The sequence below is a fragment of the Colobus angolensis genome, unplaced genomic scaffold, assembly GCF_000951035.1.
Source record: "Colobus angolensis palliatus isolate OR3802 unplaced genomic scaffold, Cang.pa_1.0 Scaffold14, whole genome shotgun sequence".
Classification (NCBI taxonomy): Eukaryota; Metazoa; Chordata; class Mammalia; order Primates; family Cercopithecidae; genus Colobus; species Colobus angolensis.
Window position 1 is genome coordinate 9,467,401 of NW_012114488.1, and position 6,315 is coordinate 9,473,715.

The 6,315-nt window shown below is 48.7% G+C and overlaps 1 protein-coding gene across 1 annotated transcript in view; it reads right to left on the minus strand.

The window, feature by feature from the left end:
- The window catches only part of CCR6 (chemokine (C-C motif) receptor 6), a 27,237-nt gene extending 21,407 nt beyond the window's left edge, over positions 1-5,830 (minus strand). The window contains exon 1 of the mRNA XM_011934947.1: positions 5,623-5,830. The gene's annotated coding sequence lies outside the window, so the exon portion shown is untranslated. The remainder of the gene's footprint in view (positions 1-5,622) is intronic.
- Positions 5,831-6,315: the final 485 nt, after the last annotated feature.

Sequence of the window (6,315 nt, forward strand, 5' to 3'; positions counted from 1 at the left end):
TCCGGGGACTGTGGCGAAGAGGGATGCGGGGACCGTGGTGGGGAGGGATGCAGGGCCTGTGGTGGGCAGGGATAAAGAGGTTGTGGTGGGAGAGGGGATAAAGAGGCTGTGGTGGTCGGAGATGCAGCAGTATTCTCGGACGCTTTCCATCTGAGCACCCAGAACTCTGGTTTTCTAAGAAGGTTTTGTGCTCAGCCCTCGAGGACAGCACAGAAGTGGACAGGAATCAGTGACAGATGATGGACAGCCCTCCGGCCACAGGAGGACAACAGGAGTCACCCTCCACCCACCACGGGAGGGTAGGGACCCCTCACCCATGGGACGGGTCAGCAGCTCCTGCAGCATTATCCTCCTGGCTCTTCCTGTTGGACTCCCAGGATTAGGGGGCCAACCCTCCCAGTTTTCCAGAGACTTCCCTGAGAGTAGAAACGTCTGTGCTAAAATCAGGACAGTGCTGCCACAGCAGGAAGGCCAACTGCTCTGGGGCTAATAGAAGTGCAGGCGTCCAGGATTGGGAGGTGGTCGCCCTTCTCTTCTGCAATGGCTAGGGTACCCCTGGGTGCCTCTCTGCTAGGGGGTGGCATAGGCGGGAAGCCCGGACACCTGAGAAAGCAAGAGGGTCGGTGGAAATGAGGGGCGGGGTGGAGCAGGAGACCGCAGGAGCGGCTGCCGTTGGTGTGTGCAGGGTGCCTGCAGGGAGAAAGAGCAGCTCTACTCTCAGTTGAAGCAAAAGAAAAACTCTGGCCAAAAGCCATGCAGGTGGGAGGAGGTGGCTTGGGCTGGGAGGAGGGAGGACACATTTCCCCGCACGGATCTGCTGCGCTGTGGGCTGAGACGAGGCCTCAGAGAAAGGCCCAGCTGCCTCTTGTGCCGAAGGAAAGGGTGTCAAGCCAGAAAGGTCAAGTTGATCTAAAACAGAAAGCGTCCGGGGTGCTGGAGAGACAGAATTCCCAAGAGGGAGCGAGGGCGGGGAGGCCCCTGTGAAAGACTCCAGAGGCTCTGGAGAGTTCAGGAAGGAGACGGTGGCATAAGAAAGCGCTCCGTCCTGCTCCGGGACCACCTCGGGAATGTTCTCCAGAGACAGAGCGAGGAGTTCAGCTTTGTCTCTCATGGTCTCTTCTGGCAGTGGGACCCTGGAGCTTTTCAAGAAAGGAGACACAATAACAACGCGCATCCACGCCTGCTGGTGTGCGCCCTCCTGCTGGCAGCTACGGCTTCAGAGATGAATTCCACCTGACCAGTACTCATTCGCTTTATAATGCCTGAGGATCTTTGAACTAGGAGAACAATGGGGAGCTCTTCAGAGCATCCCCCTTGAAAAATTTTCTTTGAGGTCTCAAATTTAAACTTCCAACCCTGACCATGACGTTCTAGATACAGCCTCAGTTTTGCAAAATTTTAGCAATGAAAGTGAGAAACTGACACAAGTATGAGAAGAGACATGAAAATCATAATGGTGTTTGTGTAAGGAGGTAGAAATGTAAGAAATGTAATAATTACAAGTTTCTCTTTGTGCTTTCATTTAATAACAAAATAAGTTGGTTGTATAATGAAACAGAATTTCTAAGGAACGAAAAAGGACTAATTTTAGTGACTATTATGGATATCACTAATTTTCACTGCTGGAAAAATAACATCTTCTAGATGTTTCCAGATACACTATTGTCTGAGTGCTGCCGTAGTCACAATTTCTTTCTGTGTTAGTTTCCAGAACGGTGTACAATACTATTTTGCTTCAAGTGAGATATAGAAAATGGGGGAAAGACACTAGGTTTTTGGACAAGGCTCCCTGCTTAAACACCAGGAATGTGGAAAAAGACTTATTGTTGAACTAACAAGACTTTATGATTAATGAAATAGCTCTCAGCAGCTCTAAAACAGACTTCCAGCAGAATCAGGTTTCCTCTGACTTACTTAAAAATCTCGCAATCATATTCCACAAAGTTTTGTTCCACTGCCAGAAAGGACAGGTCCACTCACAGAATGAGGACGCAGAAAGCCTCCTTTGCCATTCTGCAACATCTAGAGTGCGCCGGGCACTGGGGTCTGGCTGGCGCACTCTCTGACCCGCCAGCCAACTTCGGGGTGGACCAGTGAGACCCCCACCCAGCGTCTGAGGAGTGGGCAGCACAGCCCCCGTTAGCTCGCCGCTGTCTTGGCGATGTATGTGGAAGGAGACAGATTCTTTACAGAACCTGAAAAGACTCATTCTGACAAAAAGATCAAAGGAAAATGACTGATTTTATTACATAGTCATTTAATTACACTCACAAGGCTGATTTTTTGATTTACTAAAACATCTGTTTGTGTACCAGAAAGAAATCTGAAAGCCACATTCTTTTTAAGTTGGGGACCTCCTATCGAATGATCTTGCCTTTGGATAATCACACAAATTTATGTGTCTAAAGCCTCCTCCCTTAGATCTGTGAAGACAGTCTCGCCTCAGGTCCTCACTGGACGCAAATCTAAGGGCTGGGGCCTTCCCTGGGATTCACAGCACTGCTCAGTGACCCAGATTCAGAGTGCTAATTTCCATTACTGTCTGCCGGGAACAGCCCCATTGACTTATAAACTGCTACAGAAATGAAAAACGGTGACGTGTGCACAGTGACATCAGAGCCACAGGCTGGTTACAGCCGCTGTCACAGCAAACCTCGGCCAGGGAGCTCTGCATAGAGAAGAGGGCCCTGCTCATCTCCATGCCAGGGTTTGAAATTTAGGCCACTCAATGGCAGTAACCCCTCTGAAATATGAAGTGATGCCTCTGGACTGGGGTTTTCTATGCCTAGAGGAAGGATTTCCAAGGGCACCGTGCTAATGAATTGCTTCTCCTTGGGGTTCAAATGCAGGTTCTGACTGGGTAGACCAGGGCTGGGTCCTGCAGTCCTGTGATTCTGAACTCCTCTTGAGGTCTAGCACTGCTCAGAAGACCACCTCCCTCAGGAGCAGGAGGGAGCTAGACCGTCTCAGCTAAGTCACGTGATTTATAACCCGTCAAACCTCCATCTCCACCAGCCCCTAGGATCTCAGGCGGCTGGTGTGGCAGGAGGTGAAGACGGCACAGGGAGGACGATGTCCTCATAACGTGAGCCTAATCAAGGGAAGGTGAGGAGGAAGAGACCGAAGCTGCCAGAGAGACCTCCCACACCCAGCTCTTGGTCTCTGGCGCGGGCTGCCGAAGGCCCTGCTTTGCATCTTTTTTTTTTGTAGATGGAGTCTCACTCTGCCGCCCAGGCTGGAGTGCAGTGGCCGGATCTCAGCTCACTGCAAGCTCTGCCTCCCGCGTTCACGCCATTCTCCTGCCTCAGCCTCCCGAGTAGCTGGGACTACAGGCACCAGCCACCTCGCCCAGCTAGTGTTTTGTATTTTTAGTAGAGACGGGGTTTCACCATGTTAGCAAGGATGGTCTCAATCTCCTGACCTCGTGATCCGCCCGTCTCGGCCTCCCAAATGCCTGGGATTACAGGCGTGAGCCACCGCGCCCGGCCCCTGCTTTGCATCTTGATCCTGTCTGCTGCAATGCGGTTGTCAGAGCCCAGAGCTGCGTCTGTCACGGCTGTGTGATCTGGCCCCTACCCGGGTCATGGCTGGCCAGTCCACTCCACCCCACCCTGACAACCTCTGCTCATAAGATCTCCTGTCTATTTTATCCTGGAACCTCTTCCTTGCCCTGCCCTTTCTCCTTTCTTTGTTCCATTTTCCCTTTCTTCATCTATCAATCTTCTCATTCTACCCCCAAAATAGGAGCACTTTTAAAAGTAAAGAGGAATGCATGTCTTACCTAGATGCTCCGTCCTCTCTGACAGTCAACTGAACGCTGAAGGATGCACTGGCTGTTTACTGTATTTTACTCAGTAACACAGCAATGTCCAACCAACATTTTGGTCTTGGGGAAGCCTATTCCGAATTAACTTTCAACTGATCATTTTAAACATTTAAAACTTGGGACCTGATGGGTGAAAATATTGCTAAGACACATGATGAGATTTCTGGCTGTCTCCAGGGGAGCTGGGCATTGTCCAACCCTGCCTGGGCCCCATTCGTGGAGCCGCTGGGGACGTGTGCTTTCTCATCTGCGGCAGCACACCAAGCTCCACACTGAGATCCTTCCCAATACTTGGAACTACAGTATCGGCTTCCACATTAAATGGGTTCATGTGAGGTCTACTGAGTTGCCCTCTCTGTGTTTTGGGGTTCTTCCAGCGCACCTCTTGACTGCACCTGGCCATCTGCCATTCCTCATTACTTCCAGCATGCCTGACTCCAGCAGGTGACATTCCCCCTGAATGTGCTGCTTCCAATAAGCTCCAGGCTGGGAAAGCAAACAGCCCCCCTTATCAGCACTGCGCCTAAAATAGGAGCCAGTGTATGTGAATGTGCACCTGAGGGTCTCCCCTGGGAGAAAAGCACACCAGGTTTGGGTCCCGGCTTTGTGGTATCTATTTTGGTGCAGAGTCTCTTCGGGTTCATTTCCTCTTTCTCAGGCTGCCTTAGAGGTTGATCTTATGAGATAGGAGAGCTCCAGGTAAGTCAGGCCTTAGAGGTTTCAGATGTTTAATTGGGGAAGACATAATGCAAAATTAAAGCAAGTGCCTCTGAGATGGTCATACAAATGGAATCGCAATATTGTTAAATGACATAAATACATTCACCCACAACACAGTGAAACTGATTGTCACTCGTTTATCACTTTCACTTGGGAGACCATGGTATCACTAGAACTCCTTCTGATGCATTGCAGCATCAAGAATTCTCTTGAAGCAGACCCATCCATGTATCCAGGGACACACGTTCCAGACACATCTGTGCATTCCATGGAGCTGGCTCTGGGCTTGTCTGTGTCCCCCCCACCTCACCCCTACCCCACCTTCGTCAGCACGCTGTGGCTCTTTCCTCCCTCCTGGCCTGTCCTCCTCACCTGTGAGGCCGCCTGCTGCCCTTGTTCATCCCAACCTCCCTGCACACAGCCAGCCCCTCCACCGAGCCTCGTTCATGTTAGATCCACCATCACCCCCTGTTCTGCAGCAGCCACAGCCCCCAGGGTGAGCTCAAAACCTAAGTTTGGGAGGCGTGTTCCATTTTGGTTTGTGGGATCTGCATTTCTTCCTTATAGTTATGGTTCATAGAGATGACTGCTCTTTCAAAGGTGATTGTGGTCTATTAGATCGTTTCCAATGTCTCTATACTTCTTTCTCTAGTGCTAGTCAAAAGTGACTTGCAGATGGTATGGAATGTCTTTGTGAGATAGAAAGAACACAGACTAGGATCAGAAAAATCTGCCTCCCAACCCTCCACGGCCATCTTCTGGCTGTGTGACTTTACCTCCCTAACTCTTTAAAACAGCCCAACACCTACCTGCCAGGATTGTCTTCAGAATTACATAAAATAACACGTACCGAAGTCTCTAGAATAGAGCATGTCACATAATAGACTCAACAAAGGTTAGCATCTCTTCTTTCTTTTTGGCATGACTAAAGTAGCCTAAATAAATAAATATTCACAATGCATGACTTGATAACATAAACTTTTGTAATACTCTATTACCTCCAAAGCATAAAACAATTATTGAGACAAAAGAAATACAGTATTTTCTAAATTCCAAGACAAAAATAAAAAACTTACCAATAAAGAAGAAGCTGTCTGTTCCACAAACCAGCAGCCACAGTTTTTTCGCTTAAATGTCAGACTTTGAAAAGGTTGAGATTTCTGTTCACCAGCATATACATGCAGGCCCTCTCTTACTGATGACCACGGAGTCCTGGGGGCCTTCCTGTGCTCCCAGCCCAGCTCTCCTCTCCGGCCACACTGCTGCCTCCTTCACCCATACACTGGGTGGTGTGCTGGGCTGCCCTCCTCACCACAAGTTTTATTCCTCAGCACACACTTCAGATCACAGAAAGAAGACAAATAAGGTGGAGGAAGGAAGATGGTTGATGTAACTAGGTCACTTGGTAATTTCAATTTCAGATGTAAATTTTTTTTTGTTTCAGAATTATTGATCTGTGGAATATTTCTTGATTCTTCTTGTAAATTACAAATTAATTCAAATGATTGTAAAGTTCTCTGAAAGGCTCTACAGGTTTCTTAAAAGAATTTTTAAAAACCTGAAAATACCATATGACATATGCTTTATAAGCAAAGACGCAGTGAATAGAGAATCAGCATCTTACCAATATCCCACTGCAGATCAGTGGCAGCCACAAAAGAAGGCATACCCCAAGAGTAAAGGAGAGTTTCCACCCTCAAAATACTCATGCTGTTTTGTTAGCCATTTTCTACGATCTGTGGCCTCATGTCACAATTTAACTGATTTGA